This window comes from Lepidothrix coronata, unplaced genomic scaffold (genome assembly GCF_001604755.1).
Source record: "Lepidothrix coronata isolate B3197 unplaced genomic scaffold, Lepidothrix_coronata-1.0 Scaffold162, whole genome shotgun sequence".
Classification (NCBI taxonomy): domain Eukaryota; kingdom Metazoa; phylum Chordata; class Aves; order Passeriformes; family Pipridae; genus Lepidothrix; species Lepidothrix coronata.
Genome location: NW_016690342.1, coordinates 175,894 through 192,698, shown reverse-complemented (window position 1 = coordinate 192,698; position 16,805 = coordinate 175,894). Strand labels below are relative to the sequence as shown.

At 39.8% G+C, this 16,805-nt stretch overlaps 1 long non-coding RNA gene across 2 annotated transcripts; it reads left to right on the top strand.

The window, feature by feature from the left end:
• Nucleotides 1-1,477: 1,477 nt before the first annotated feature.
• On the top strand, nucleotides 1,478-10,919 carry LOC108504399. 2 transcript variants are annotated; one of them, XR_001877093.1, is made up of 5 exons: nucleotides 1,478-1,599; nucleotides 4,183-4,251; nucleotides 5,370-5,506; nucleotides 9,166-9,285; nucleotides 10,743-10,919. It is a non-coding gene; the product is annotated as an uncharacterized LOC108504399 (long non-coding RNA). The 2 variants fall into 2 exon arrangements; XR_001877094.1 differs by lacking the exon at nucleotides 5,370-5,506.
• The last annotated feature ends 5,886 nt before the right edge of the window (nucleotides 10,920-16,805 follow it).

The window sequence follows — 16,805 nt, the reverse complement described above, 5'->3', positions numbered from 1 at the left end:
GAAATGGGCAAGGAATCTAAGTGTGTCAGATTCTCAGCACATCTGAGTGCTGTCTTGTTTGTATGATAAGCTTTGCATTCTCTTAAATACAGAATTATGGAACTGTATCAGAGACTGTTGCAGGTGTGTATCAGAAATCTCACTAACAAACCCCTGCTGACAAGATTTTCCAAACCAGAAAGCTGGGAGTAGTTTATTCCCATATCTGAAGGCAGAGGGTTTGATAAGGACCTTTACTCCTGATAGCCTTCAAGAAACAAAACATCTTTCTTCCTGGAGCTGAGTCTTTAGTTGTTTATCCACATATTCAGCCAGTGAACCATAGAGTTCTGGTAGTTACTCAGTGAAGAATTCCTGATGAGTGGAGAAGTACTCTATGCTCTGATGTCTTCTATTTCGTACTTCCATTTCTGGCACAACATCCCTCTTACTGAGGTAAGTATAAGGAACGAGAGAAACTCCTGGGAATGAAGGGCCTAAAACTTTAAAAAAAAAAAGAAAAAAGCAGTGGTAACAGATACAGATTGAGGGCAGAAGCTCTCCTCCAACTTACTTCTTTTTATTGCCCACAAAATTGTAAATAGAATTCAAAGAGTATATTCCAATTGTACTCCAAACCAAAATATTTAGTGATTAAACTCTGGGGCTAATTGGGCTACTTAATCACCGATGCAGAACATCAATTTCCAGTTTCAACTCACCAGGTTGAGTAACTATTTTTAGAGAAAATAAAAGAAAGGAAAGACACATAAGTTGTCTTGCTAGACTTCTGTAAAATTATGTTACTGAGAGAAGAGCACATTGAGATTTACTGCTGTATCATTTTTTGTTTTATTACAGAAGAAAAATTGCCTTTGCAGCACACAGTGCTTTCAGAAAAAAACATATCTAATTCCTTACTTTTTTTTCTCTGAATAAAATGTATTGCTGTTTTTACTATTATGGCCATGCCTTAAGGCCCCAGCAGAGATGGTGTCACCATTCTAAAAATCTCTGGCTCGAACAGAGAGTGAGAGACATTTTCTGCCCTGGAAAACTGGCAGAGATAAGGGGGGAAAAAAGAACTAATAAGATCACCTTTTACAGGTCAGTTAACTGTAACATTAAGTTTGTGTCTGGCAATATACATCAAGCTGGAATTTGAATCCAGGTTTCCTGAAAACAAACCTGACAGCGTTGGGAAACTACTCCCTTACCTGGCCTCTCGAACTTCCTATCATTTCAGACAGTCTGTGCTGGTTTTTGCTGGGGTAGAGTTAATTTTCTTCATTCCAAAAGTTGGAATGGGGTTATGTTTTGGATTTGTACTGAAAACAGCATTGATAATGCAGGGTTACTTTAGTTATTGCTGACCCCACCATTGAGGAGGCTGGAGGTGCACAAGAAGCTGTGAGGGAACACAGCCAGGAGAGCTGACCCCAATTGATGCAAGGGATATTCCATATTGTTATGATATCATGCTCAGTATACAGAGCTGGGGGAAGAAGAAGGAAGCAGGGGATGTTTGGAGATGGCATTTGTTTTCCAAAGTAACCATTACATGTGACAGAGCACTGCTTACCTGGAGATGGTTGTACACCTGCCTGCTGATGGGAAGAGGTGAATTAATTCTTTGTTTGCTTGGCTTGCTTGTGTGGCTTTTACTTTACATATTAAACTGCCTTTATCTCAACCCCTGAGATTTTCTAACCTTTATTCTTTCAATTCTCTCCCTCATCCCACTGTGGGGGATAGTGAGTGGGTGTCTGTGTTGTGCTTAGTTACTGGCTGGTGTTAAATCATCGCACTCGTCATTGGTTTTCTGCGCATTAATTTAAAACCTTAGACATCAGAATGTCATAGTAATCCAGAGATAAAAAGAAGTGAATTTTAAAACCCAAAGAGTGATCACTCAGTCTTCTCCAACACTTCAGGGCTCTTAAGCCATACTGATATTATCTCTGGATACAGAACAATATGATCATAGAAGCATAAGACTGTTCCAGGACACTGAGTTACACAGATGCAGTTATACTGCCAGGATCCAGGAATGCAGTGAAAATTGTCCATGAAAAAATGCCTTGGGTGGCAGGTGAGATCAGCTTTGTCTCAGCTCTGATGTAATCTAGATTGTAACTGCAAATTTGTGACCTGGGCATGAACCCCCTTTTGCAGAGATAGATCTAAATTATGGTCCCTGCCTTTAACTGCTCAGCAATCTATATATTAGAAAAGGGAATCAAAGGCACAAAGAGTGAAAGGAAGCCCAGAGACTCTGTTGAGGAGCAGTAATTGCAAACATCTCATCATGCAAGCTGCCTGGCATGGCCCACCCTTCTCTCCCCATCCTTGCCAATACAAACCAAGTTGTACCAGTGCTGAATGGGAAGTACACTGTCACAGCTCCCTTCTTTAAAAAATAAACACATCTGTGCAATGTCACAACAAATTAGGAACTATTTATTCATTTGAGTTCATTGAGCTTGATGGAATCAATAATCAGTGGGGAGTTGGCACTGGATTCCTTAAGGAAGCTCTCTAGGAGTCAGTAATAGGAGTGAGAACTCACCCACCAGCTGCATTTCCCTGTAGACAGGAAATTGGGCTAAAATAAATCTTGGCCCAAGTGAAAATAATGGATAACACTCACTTTAGATTGCACTGTTTTGCCATCTAAAACAGCTGAGCTTTTACCTAAATAATACATGAAAGGCTGTTCAATGCCCGATACCTGATAACTGTATTGTGCAGTCTTGTGAAAAGAAGCTGAAATAAGACCAGAGAAACAGTCCTTAGAATTTCATGCTTATTTTTTGCCTATCTGAAGCACATCAACCCATTCAAGCAAATTTGCTTTTGAATGCAACCTGCGTGTTCCAGTTGGCCAACAACATGCTAGAAATTCAGACCTCTGCAAAACAGGTGCTTGTCCTTTCTCTAGATGGGCAACTGTATAAGACTAGGGCTTAATATTTATTAGAAATGTCCAATCAATCTTCTGACTTTGCAGTTCTATGGATATATCACATATTAACAGGGCTGGGAATAAAAGTCAAACACAGTACCAGATGTGAAATATGACAGTGCTGTAAAATAATAAAGAACAGCTAGAACTTCTCACTTTATTACTATTATAACAAACTTTTTTACTGAGAAAGCCACAAACAAGTAGAAGAATCTATTGTGCTAGGCACCATTTAGGTTCTTAACTGGGGAATAAATCTCACCCCAAATATTTTTCAATCCATGGCCTTGTAGGAATGCACACTCTGACCTTATTCTTGGAGCAGCTCCACTGACAGTAGTGCTGTCACAATGATAAAGTTGTGCTTGTATGCACTGCAGAATTGGAGCTTTAAAAGATGAAACAAGAAAAAGGCTCACAGCCTACAGTGATCTGTATTCCCCATCATATTTAATAGCTGAGAAACCAAGGCAGAGATTACTTGGGCCTTCAGGGTCAGAGGTCATCATTAGTCCTTGCAGTAACTGGTAGACATTTTTTGGCATTTTTAGCAGGCAGATCAAAGATCCAAATGGACTCTGTAGACAGAATCCCCCTTTGGTTAACGTATAAATTTTAAAATTATTATAAAATTAATTATATTTTATATTACTATCTCATTAAGTTCTAGTAATAAAAGGAAATTAAGACAGTTTCTCAGCAGAAATGGGAGTACTTTTCTGGAAAGGTAATAATCCAAATGCTGTTCTCAATAACTAACCATCACTTGAAGTTGCTATTCCCATACTGACAGACTTCAGGATAATAAAAAAAGAATCTAAATATAATAATTTTAACTATTAAGTGTCACCCACTCTCCAAATTGTCCAAGGCATTTTTGAACAGTTTAATCATAAAAGTAGAATTTAAACTACATTAAAGAAGCCCAGCAAACTACAAGTTTAGGGTTAAGTGTGTAAATTACAGATTTGCACACATTAAAACTTCACCAGGGAAGGCAACGCAGACAACTGGATGGAGCATTTGAAGGGGTTAAACAGCTGGAGCTCTGATCCCAGCTCACTGAGTTATTTAATCTTCCTATAGCTCCTGAGTGAACAGCTCTTGACTTCAGAAGGTATTTCCTGAAGCTTCCACATCCCTGTGGTTTGAATCTGGCAGAAACAAACATCAGTGTCTAGGAAAACCCAGAACCGTGATCAAACATCTGTGCCATCTTTTTTTTTTTCTTTCTGTAGTGACATCTGATAAGTAAGGACCTAACTACCTGGTCCAGCATGGTTGGTCTCAAAAATAAGAAGATTTAGGTGAGAAATGCAGCAGGACATCACTGAAAGGTCATGGGGAAGGTTATGCCCAGAGCAAGAAAGAGCAGGAAACACTGTTTGACTGAGGTACCATGAAAAGCATTATTTAGACATAGGTCTGGTGATTTACATTGCTTGAAACCATCTACCAGACTCTGCAGAAAAGGTTCTCGAAGGGACCCATACTAAAAGAATAGCTGAGAGATTTGATATGCCAAAATGTCACATGACATTATGCAGTTCACTGGAGGATATCTTCCCTGTTGTCCAGCTCCTTTTAAGGATTCCTATATCTTGCAGTGGAAAGGTGCTGCCCCCACAAAAATTACTCTTCCTCTTTAGATGCAACCATCATGCCAGAGAGAAAAATATTTCAGAAAGCATGAATACTGAGCCCTTGTAACAGCTTTCACAGCCACGCCTCTGGAGTAAACTACATTCCCTTGGCAACTTGTGTTTGCGTCTTGTGATTCAACTGACCGGAATTATCTCCATTAAAAAACATGCAAATGGCATCAGGTGTAATAGATGGGATGGTGGTGGAATAGAGGACTGTTCATTCCATCTGAAGATGAGTCTGAATGGCAGCGACAGATAACTCCAGACGTGGGAGGTTTTGAATTAAAAGAAAATGAAAATGAGCAATCCAGTCAGAGCAGTGTCACTAGTGTTACATAATTTCATATGCAAATTTGTTTATCCTAAACTGCCCTTAGATTTCATGGACCCACTTAAGCTAAATCTAAAGGCCTGTCCCTGCACTGTGGAATTACTAGGGACATAAGAAAAATATTAACATCTGAAGAATAAAGATGATCTGGTGGAAAAGGTACATTAGCTGTGAGCAGCTTTAATGTGCCTTCTGCAATGACCTGATGGGAAAGCAAAGCCCCTCTGCTGGAGTACCCAGCACCAGCAACCTTCATTTTTCTGCCTTTTCAAGAAATGTCTGATGAAGAGAGGCATTGATGTGGCTGACCATCAAGGTCCTGTTCTCCTAGGTACTTCAGGCAGGGTGCACATACCGGAAAGTGATCGCTCCTTGGTCTTGCTTGGCCCTTTTATACCTAGGGTTGATTCAAAGAAGAGTCCTTCACACCAACTGCTTTGATTTCTAGAGATCTGGAAGCCATTAAGTGGGAAACAGGAAGAACAGAGTGGCATTCTTCCTTTCACCTGCAAGAACTTTCTCCGTTGTCCCCATTTTTCACTGCTGTCTGCATGGTGTAATGTCTTACCTGTGGAAATACACAAGGTAGTAAGAATTATGGATTAGGTGTCAGTAAATGGAGTAAAAATGGTTTCAAATTGAACATTCCTTTTATAAATGTGATTTCAGATGAAGGTATATTGCAAGCTGCCACACAACACATTCAGCAAGTACTACCGTGCTATCATAAGACATTATTCTGCCTCCAAATTTGATTTGTGTAAGGAGGGAACCAGGAGAGTCCCTCATAAATTACACTGTTGACTAATTTTGTCATTGAATTCTGGCATACCAAGGCTGCAAACAATGTTTAGTTGCATAACCTTTAAAAGGTTATACAACCATTAGGTCTCATTTCACAGTCTTCAAAAACAGTGAGTCTATTTCTTCTACCAGAGTTTGTTTATTTAATTTCAGTATTTCGGCTTTTAAGAAAAATGTTCATAGTACACTCTTAGTCTCCCTATTTCATGTTTCACATTAAGTTATATCATTTTAAGAATAGTTATGCTGAGCATTTCTATTTCTATGATTTTCTATCAAATATTTAGTGTTTTATTCCAGTCTGCCTTGGAAAACTAATAAAAACATTTTGTCTTCTTAAATTGATTAGCTGTATTTAAACCCTTTAAAACTTGCACTGCACAATACTGGTGTTAAAGCTGTTAAAAACAGAAAAGAGGGATGCTGAACTCACCTTTACATATTTTGTGCGCGTGTGTGTGTTATGTTATTCATTGTAAGGCATTGCAGTGCATAGTATAGAAACACAGAATGATAACACAGAACCATAGAATGGCTTTGGGTGAGAGAGACCTTAAAAATAATCTAGTTCCAACCTCCATAGGCTGGGACACCTTCCACTAGACCAGGTTGCTCAAAGCCCCATCCAACCTGGCCTTGAACACTTCCAGGAATGGGGCATCCACAACTTCTCTGGGTGACTTGTTCCAGTGCCTCACCACTCTCAAAGTAAAGAATTTCTTCCTAATATCTAATCTAAACCTACTCTCTTTCAGTTTGAAGCCCTTCCCCCTTGTCCTGTCACTACATGATCTTACAAAAAGTTTCTCCCCATCTTTCTCGTAGGCTCCCTTCAGGTACTGGCAGGCTGCAAATAGGTCAACGTGAAGCCTTTTCTTTTACAGGCTGAACAATCCCAATTCTTTTAGCCTTTCCTTTCCATCCCTCTGATCATCTCCTTGTCCCTCTTTTGGACTCATTCCAGCAGGTCCATGTCCTTTCTGTGCTGGGGACCCCAAAGCTGGATGGAGCACTCCAGGTGGTGTCTCACCAGAGCAAAATAGAAGGGCAGAGTCACATCCCTCGACCTGCTGGCCACGCTGCTTTAAACGCAGCCCAGGATATGATTGGGTTTCTGGGCTACATATACATTTGTAGACAATTTTTCTGTAATTCTGGAACTATTTTTTATCTAAATATGTTTGTGATGAGATATACATAATTGTAATAAATTAAAACGTGCAGATAGTAGGCTAGTATGGAAAAGGCTTGTAGTCCCTGTCACTGCATCTAAGAGGAAGTAATGTCATCCTATAGGAATTGTAGCATTTATGTGAGGCTGAAGTTGAAATGGATGAAATGAGCTGTGACTTATCATTTTATTTTGTGTTTCCTGATGTTTGTAAAATCTCAGACCATTTGTGGATATTCTCTTTACTTCTACATCAGATCTACGAGGAAGAAGTAGTATTCTTTCATGTACATTTTATGGTGTACACTTTTCAGGCAAAGGGCGTGTAGTAAATTGGACTGAAGCTAGTTAATGTCATACAACTGAAAAATATAGGATACCTGAGATTACTTTAGTCAAAAAAGCATACAGCAATGCCAGTCACCCTCTAAATCTTTTCAAACAATTTTCAAACAATTCCTTTGGTAATTTGTTCTACTGTGATTCCTTAATACTTCAGAGGCATTGGCTGTACATACTATGAAAATGTCATCTTTGTTGCCTTCCTAAAGCTTTGCTTTATTGTGACTTCCACAAAAATATTGGAAATCATCTGAAATGATCTGAACAAAACAAAATCTGAAACAGTCAAGTAGATAGTATTTTGAGCTGACCACTTACACTGCTATTGTTTCTTTGTATTCACACATCAAACTGTATTTGCCTTCAACTGTTAATGAATGGGTGGACATAACATTTTCTGATATGTTGTCCAATTGGTATCCTCTAGGCATCCTATTCATGACCAGGGATCCAAAGTGTTTCAGCATTATGGGTAATGCAATTGAAATATCTCTGCATATATTTTTTTCAGATCTCTCACAAAATATATTTGGTTGTAAGGGACAGCCAAAATGTGATGAGGAAAACTGTTTCTTCAGTACTAGTATCTCACGGCGCTAGCAAGCACTAGGTTGAGATTAGGAGAAAACTCCATAATTTTCTTTTTCGTTTTCATTTTTTATGTTAAAATTGAAACCTGATGGACTGCATAGATCTTTTCTTAGTTTTGTAGCTGGATGCCCAAATAGGTTATGATACTGTCTCATAGTGGAGAGGGCTTGCACCCGTGTTCTCTTGTCTCTTACATTATGCATTTTCCCTTTCTGTCCAAAATGTTGTTAATGCTTTAATCCGGAACTGATTTGGCAAGCATTTTGGGATGGTAATATATTTTGAAGGAAAAGTACCTGCTTGGGACTTCCATTGATGAAACCCTGATCAAGTACCACAAATAGATTTACCAGATCTATTTAGCAGGCCCAGAAAGCACAATTGTGCCCCCCTCCTGCAGGTTTTTCTGTGAATGTCATCCTGTTTTTTCTCTTGGAAGCTGATCAATGTGACCTGGCCAAGTTGGACACAACTTAGATGCTGTTCTTGAAATCTGGAGTGTCAAAAAATGAATTTCACTGCACACCCCATGCAGCTAAACTGCACATGCTCCATGCCTATTTGTCCTGGACTTCTACCACCCCTAATCCATCTGGGCTACCAGATATCTGTAAATCATCCAGACCACTGCAATGCAAGGATCAGAGGAGGATTATTAGTAAAGCTCTGTAATCTTCCTTAGTAAACTTTTGCTGTACAATATGCTTTGAGTAATGTCTGGAAGTGGCAAAACTCATGCATTGGATGCCTCCCTGTTACATAAATAAATCCTAAGAAGTCTGACACTTTTATTCTCTCAGGGGAAAACTGACAAAGCAGATCAGAAAAGGGGCTGCATGAACTTGTTCTGCTAATGCAGGGACGAGGCATCCAGCTAACATTTGTGTAATGCCTTTCTTTTTGTCTAGAAGTATTTGTGAAAGAAGAGAAAAAAACAAGTCTGCATAGTCTGCAAAAGATAAGAGTTTAAGTTAGATACAAGGTCAGACTAAATTCCAATGGTAAAATTTATGTTGACAGAAACAGAGAAGTTGGTCCAAGGAAAGAAATGTTGATTCCCCCTTCCCACCCCTTTATAAGATACAATCTTGTTGAAACTAAGAATGCTTGTGACTTTGTAAAAAAAGTAAAGAACCCAGGGTGAGGTTCTCTTAAAAATACGTTCTTGATATTTTTTATTTTTTCTAAATTCTCTAATTTACAGTCACATTAAATTCGTATGTATTAAGAAATACATATTGTTAAATGTTGCATATTATTAAATGTATTGGGTCTGACCGGGATGTACTTAACTTTCTTCATAGTGCCTTCATAGTGCTGTTCTTTGTACTTGCAGCTAGAAGAGTATGAATAACACACCAGTGTTTTGGCTCCTGCTGAGCTTTTCTCGCACACCACCATGGCTGTTTCTCCAAACCACTACCACCTGGCCCCAAGCCTCAAAACCTGCGGTTGGGTAAGAGGTTGGGAGGGGACCTACCCAAGACAACTAACTTAAACTGACCAAAGGGATGTTCCATACCATTTAACAATATGAGTCATCAATAAGAGTAAGAGAAGGAGGAAGGAGGGGTGAGGGAATTAGTTATTAAAGCATTTGTCTTCTGGACCAACCACTACCAAAGCCCCTACTTCGCAGGTAGTGGCAGGTCATCACCTGCTAATGGGAAGTAGAGAATAAAACCTCTGTGTTTTCCTTTGTTTCACCATGTGGACCTTGCTTTTCTCTACTAAGCTGCTTTTATCTCAATCCATGGGTTTTTCATTTTCTCTCCCATCACGCTGAGCAGTGACAGAGCTGCTTAGTGGGCACCTGACAGACTTCCTATGGGCTGCAGATCTTCAAGAACTGCTCTAGCATAGGTTCTATCCATGAAGTGCAATCCTTCAGCAATGGACTTCTCCTGGATCCCTGTTCCCCATAGAGATACAAAAACTATCTCCAGCAATGGACTCCCCTCTCCAGGGCCACAAGTCCTGGCAGGAACCTACTCAAGTGTAGGGTCTCAAACGGCTGCATCTTCTTTCGGGGCATATCCATTTGCTGTGGCACAGGGTCCTACACTGGATATAGGGCGGATATCTGCTCCTTCATGTGTCTCCATGCGCTGCAGGGGGACAACCTGCATCACCATGGTCCACATCACAGACTGCAGGTGAATCTCAGCTCTGGCACCTGCAGTACCTCCTAGCCCTTCTCCTTCACTGACCTTGGTGTCTACAGATTTGTTTCTCTTGCACATTCCAACTTTTCTCTCCCAGCAGTTGTTATGCCCCTTCTTAAATACATTATCTCAGAGAGTCCACCAACATTTCTCACAGACTCAGTTTCAGCCAGTGGTAGTTTTGTCTTGGGTCTGGCTGGAACTGCCTCTGTTGCACATAGGAGCAGCTTCTCATGTCCCTCACAGAAGCCACCCCTTCAACTGCCCCACTACCAAAACCCTCCCATGTAAATACAGTACACATACATTTCACTCTTTTAGAGCACATCTTATGAAAAGCTTCAAAAAACATGAACTTTTTTTACTTTTTTTGATGTGAACATAAATTGCTACCTACAGAACCAAAAGGACTCTTAACATCCAATCATTCCTTCAGGTTTTCTACTATGCAAAAAAAAAAATTGAACTTCATCTCAATTATATATTTTTAATAGCTGTTACTGATTCTTAGCCAGCTGTAATAAAGGCAGTTAATAGTTTACTGGCTCATACTCATTATTCCAGCTTTGCTAGAGGCATCATGATTGCTGACTCATACATATTTCTCAATCAGATTTTTTTTTCAGATACTATTCACCAAACTGAGACACTGCAGTAAAGTTGAAAGCTTACATGAAACACATTTAAAATTTCAAAAGAAAATTTATGAAAGCTATCTTTATTTTAAGAAGCTTTCTTTGACTTTCAGGGTTGGAAAAAAACAATAACTGGATCTGCAATTCGTCTGAAAAATGATTGTGTTATTGATAAGTCAACTCCTGCGTGAATAGATATTCACCTTCAAGCCTCCTTAATTTGTCCTCATTTTGGAGATATGATATGTGTTTTCTGGATGCAGAGGGGACACTGGCTTTGTTGCTTCTATTCCCAGACTGTGAGAGTGAAATAAAATCCATATAACACAAGTTGTGTGTTTTAATTAACACTCCTGTCTTCATTTTTCCATTTTCCTCTACAACCAAGAGGAATCAAAAAGGATTTCTTCCAAGACAAAGGTTGAGATACTCACACAATTATGTGGTATAAAAGGGCTGTGATAACACCTTAAACAAAACAAGACTTGTAGGAATGTCTAAATAACAGACAACATTAGGACTGACAGATTTCACAGAACAAATTATTCCAAAGTTGAGTGCTTAAGGTTAGAATCTTAGCTCCCATCAGCTTCCCTGGGGCCTAAACAGCTTCTGACAATCAGGTCCCCTTCAAAGCTACCTCTGGCTACTGCATGTTGTGATGATACACATCAGAGTGTATGAAAAGACAGAGGCATATGGGCATAAATCTCTGAAAAGAAAGCTTGAATCTAAGAAGGAAATTTTGAGAAAGGGGACATGAAGAACATCACTGAAGGAAGATAAGGGAGGGGTTTTTAAAAGAGCAGACAGAAAGAACACGAAAGTAGCCCCTGAGGACAGCAGAGGGAAAACTGTTTGTGAAGAGGCACAGGCTGAGGTGCTGGGCATGAGTTCAATACAGCTGTGGACTGTGTGTTTTTGTATGTGCTCCTTATCCAACACAATAAGACCATGCACCTCTTTCCTCGTGCTGCTGCCAGAATTATCTAATTTTTCTGCTGCTGTTGTTTGAGCATGCTGAGATTTTGTGTACCCAAAATAATCCAAATCCCCAGGATAAAACTAGTGAAAAAAGGAACCTATCAACTATCAAAGAAACAAACTTTTTAGTTTCTTACTTTTGAAAATTCAACTTGAGTCATCTTCAGCAGCCAAGCTTGGTCCTTGCTTGCTCAGAAGGTTTGCAACAGAACTTTTCATGCAATTCCTTTGTACTCCACACAGTATTCATCTCTGCCTTGGAGATTGTTTTTTAGCATTTTTCCATATTGTCTGAAAACCTGTTATGTTCTCTGAAAGCAGCAGCCTTTAAGCTGCAGAGCTTCTTTATCAAAGAGGACCTTTTCTGCAGAAGCTCTATATTAAACACTCTTTCCTTTTGCCAAAAATTTCATTTGTGCTATGCCCTGTTTTATTCCAGCTGCATAGAAAATAAATACTTATTACTAGCTCCATTTTACTGAAACACAAGTAGGAACTCTCCTTCGTGCCAGAATTTAGTGTTTTAAAAAGCTCATTTATCATGGTTAATCCCACCAGGTGGAAAGTAGTGCTTGTGCTCAGTAAATCTTGCTGTAACTTGAGTTGTGGTGCTAGGCAGGTGAGCAACCTGTCTTTAAAAGGCACTGCTTTCAGTAGACAGTATCAAACGTGGATGGAAAAAGCCACAGTCTTGGTGGACCAGGTGGTTGTTGAGAAAACAGCACTTTTGCAAAACCCTTCTGTCAATGTATACTGAAACAGTATTTTCAGTTCTTGGTTCCCAGCATGTTTCTCCACCTCCCTGGATTGTAGCTCCACTTCAAGACAATTTCAACCCAACAGCTGGGCTTTTTGTGTTTGGGGTTTTTTCTGCATTTTCTGCCCCTCTGTGAAATTCCAACAGACTGGTTTCAAAGAAGTGCATCTGTTACCTTCAGCGCAGAGCTGTTGAGAAGCAAAGTTACTGCCATTCTGTGCCTTTGGAATAGTTTTTCTTTGGTTTACCTGCTACTTTTATGAGTCAGAATACGGGATTTGCCACTTCCCAGCTGTTCACGAAGTTTCCACTTCTTCTGATGTGAGATAAGCTGAAATAAAATAAACTTAAAACAAACTCAGCCTGACTGCAGAGGAATATAGACAACAGAATTAGGAGCTGCAGTGACATGCAATGCCTAATTGTTCCCAATATCATTTCTTACTCTGGAAGTAATTAACTGGGAAGATGCTGAAATGTTGGCAGGACTGGACTAAGTGAGGTCATTAAAGCATTTCTATTTTACCAGAGGAAGTTAACGTACCATCATTGGCATACATGTCTAATTCTTTTCACTCAGATTGAACTTAAAATATCAATTTTCTTTGCAGTTTTCAATGCAGAAACTGAAATTTATTTTTTCATTTGATTTTTTTTCTTTTTAATTAGATATAGAAAATTGTTAGCTGTGGTCCATGCATCAGCTAGCCACATTGGAGTGTGTCTAGTCCATCTGTTGGGGCTTATGGTTCTTAGTGTAATGTTTCTGAGGCAAATAAATATAATTTGTACAGCATCTTGCATAATAGAGACTGTTCACTATGTCTAGAGTTGTTGAATGTGAGAGTAAAATAAATGTATAAATGTTCAAGGTGTTCCTAGGAAATGTTTGCAGTGCAGAATCTTATGAGGAGGATATTCTACCCTGAGTCTGCTCTGTTCTTTCTTCCACCCTCTGCAGGTGTTAACACTTCCCTTTGAGCTCCTTCATCCATCTTCCTCTTTATTCCAGTCACTGAATAAACACTTGCAACCTCACTTGTCACTCAGGGAAAGACTGCAAAGGAAGTCAGTGCCTTCACGGGACAGCTGAGAAAAGTAATTTCTTCTTCTGAGCACTGTTGTCCTTCACACCGCAAAGGTAGAGAAAAGATTGATCTAGGTGGTGTTCTACCTGTCATAGCCGCTATTCTTTTGCCCACTTCATTGGGCAAATTGAAGACTGAATTGGAAACATTTAGACCTAAAAGAAGGAGAAACATATGGGTGAAAACTTCTTTAGTTCTGGCACGAGTGCTGAAGGAGGTCTGACTGTGGTGTTGCTCTTTGTGCATCAGGTTCCTGGAGAAATAGTGCAAGACATTTTCCAAAGGACCTTTTACGCATTTAAATCTCAAAAATACCAACCTATATAGAGTACACTGAGGTACCTTTATATGTTAATTCAGTCTCACGCAGCTCACAGCTGTTTGATCAAAGCAGTCTCTCAATGCAGTTTAGCAATGTGAGCCTACACCAGAGCAGAGAGGAGCAATCTATATTTCTGAACTCTGTCTTTTGTAGTAAGTGGAGAAAGAAGGGCAGGCAACCCAGTAATACCACTCTGTCCCAATATGACCGTGCCTACATTCCATCTAGTCTTCAATTCACAGCCAGGAAAACATCTCAGCCCTATTCACTGTATTAATTCTGTCCCTCAAAGAGAAATAGAAGGGAAAACTTGCTTATTGAGTTTTCTGTTATCCTTTTATATTTCATATCTCAGATCCTTATCATGGGAAGATCCTAATGTCTGATGCTAGAGGGAGCTCAAAAGCAGTATGAAATCTCATCTGGGCTAGTGACTAAAAATCTAAACAGATTAGCAGAGCAAAATTATCAAATTTTATGTAGGAAAAGAGTTCCTTTCCACTTTGATGTTAAAATAGTTCTATATTTTCAGATAAGAAACCAGAAATTTTTCTTCTTTTGTTTTTAATTTTTTTCTGCATCTCTTAGAAAAAAAAAGGGGGGAAAATCTAACCCTGATGGAATTAATTTTTTTTCCCAGTTATTAATTTTTCCTCATAATAATGTGACCTACAACAAACTTTTGTTTTCAGGTGAAATGTTTGGACCTAAGGTTCTGGACTACTATACAGTGAATAATTTCCAGCTCAAGTTCTAATCTTTTTTCACTAGTACAGGCAGCCTTAAACTTACCATAAAGATATAAATGAGCAAACATTTCATTAAAAATGAAGAGGCTTATGACAATACCTATTCTCCCAAAATGGAACCACCTGAGCTTTTCTAATAGCTGGTGACATCCATTAGCAGTTCTCTCAGAAATTGAAAACATTTTCCATCTGTTCATACACACTCATTACAGAGTAGTTAAGAGCCTATGGGATCACAGACACATTTTTGCAAATTAAAAAATATCAAAATGAGTTATTGAAGGAGCAGGGATGACTTTGTAATAAGCACCTAAGCTTCAAACTTTCTCTTTTCTCAAACACTGAAGACACTCCATTAGTTGAAATCTGTTTAGTCTGTAACCTTCTAGAACATGACGTTTTGAAAATCTATGCTATACATGCTCTGAGAAGACAAGCCAGCCCTGCCAGGTTACAGTACTCTAACAAAGAGCAGAAATCAGCCTTTTTCTTTGGCAGACATCACTGAGGATGAGTGATTAAGAGAACTCAAATAAAAATTGAGCACTTATATAAACAATGAGATCAGCCAGTATTATAATAATATGAAATAAACTTCATGAACAGTGTGCTTGCATGTTGTCATGCCTGAAATGATCTCTAAGCAATAAGTTTGGATTTATCTTTCCTGTAGGAAAGCCTATTGGGAATGGACATTTCTAATCATTTCCTCCAGTCTGCAAGATGATGGAAGATTAGTGAAAGCCTGCTGCAGTCAGGGCTTCTAGAATGACAAAGAAGGCTTGGTCAGAGACAAACGTGTCTAATCAAATAAACACAATATCCTGTTCAACTTAAATGTGTTCAGAGGTGTTCCTCAAAAATCAGTCTTGTTGGGAGTGATTCCAGTGCCGTCTCATTCTATGCATGTTTCTTCACATAACTAACCTCTTGGTCAGATCTCCAGCTTGTGCATGTGTCTTGTTGATTACTGAGTGCAAATTGAGAGTTACCATGTTTTATATTGTTGGGTCTTAAGCCTGATTCAGAGCTTCAAAACCCTCTGTTTTTTTTCGGGAAAATGACTGCCACATGTCTTGGTCTTGTGTCACTGGTACAGAGAAGTTACTTGTTTTGTTGCCCTGTGATTTCTCATAGCTTGAGAGATCTGCACATCATGTGGTTTTATGCTGGAATCAGACTGCCCTGCAAGGTAAGGGAATTTTTTCTTTGTTTCCTTTAATTAGTTATTTAGTCCAATATTCTTATAGAATTTTAGAATCATAGAATGGTTAGGGTTGAAACGGACCTTAAAGACCATCTAGTTCCAGCTCCCCTGCCATGGGCAGAGATGTTACTCATTAGATCAGGTTGCTCAGAGCTCCATCCAACCTGGCCTTGATGGGATAGGACATCCACATCATCTTTGGGCAACCTGTTTCAGTGCTTCACCACCTTCCGAGTAAAGAACTTCTTCCTAACATCTAAACTAAACCTGCCCTCTTTCAGTTTAAAACCATTGCCCCTTGTTCTGTCACTGTCTGCTGATATAAATGGTCCCCTTCCCTCCTGTTTATAAACCCACTTAAGGTACCAGAAGGCCTCAATGAGGTGTCCCTGAAACCTTCTCTTCTCCATGCTGAACAACCCCAGCTCTCTCAGTCGGTCTGTCTAGGAGAGATGCTCCATCCCTCTGATCATCTTTGTGGCCCTCCTCTGGACCCACTCAAACAGGTCTGCATCTTTCTTGTGTTGAGGACCCCAGATCTGGACACAGTACTACAGGTGGGGACTCATGAGTACAGAGGAGAGGGGCAGAATCACCTCCCTCACCCTGCAGGCCACTTCTCTATTGATGCATCACAGGACGCAGTTGACCTTCTGGGCTGTGAAGGCACATTGCCGGCTCACGTTCAGCTTTTCGTCCACGAGAACCCCCAAGTCCTTCTTGAGAGCAGGGCTGCTCTCCATGACAACTTCTCTCATTCTGTAGTCATATCTGGAATTGCCTCAGTCCAGATGCAACACTTTGCATTTGGACTCGTTAAACTTCATGAGATCCTCATGGTCCCACCTATGAAATTTGTTCAGGTCCCTCTGGATGGCACCCCTTCCTCCTGTTGTGCTCAACTTTCTGTCATCACCACTCACTGTCTGTGTCATTGATGGAGATATTGAAGAGCACAGAGTTCTGAGGGACAGCACTCATCACCAGCCTCCACCTAGTCATAAAGCCATTGACGACTCCTCTGACTGCATCCAGCCGGCCAATTCTTTATCCCCCTGGCCAGTCCATC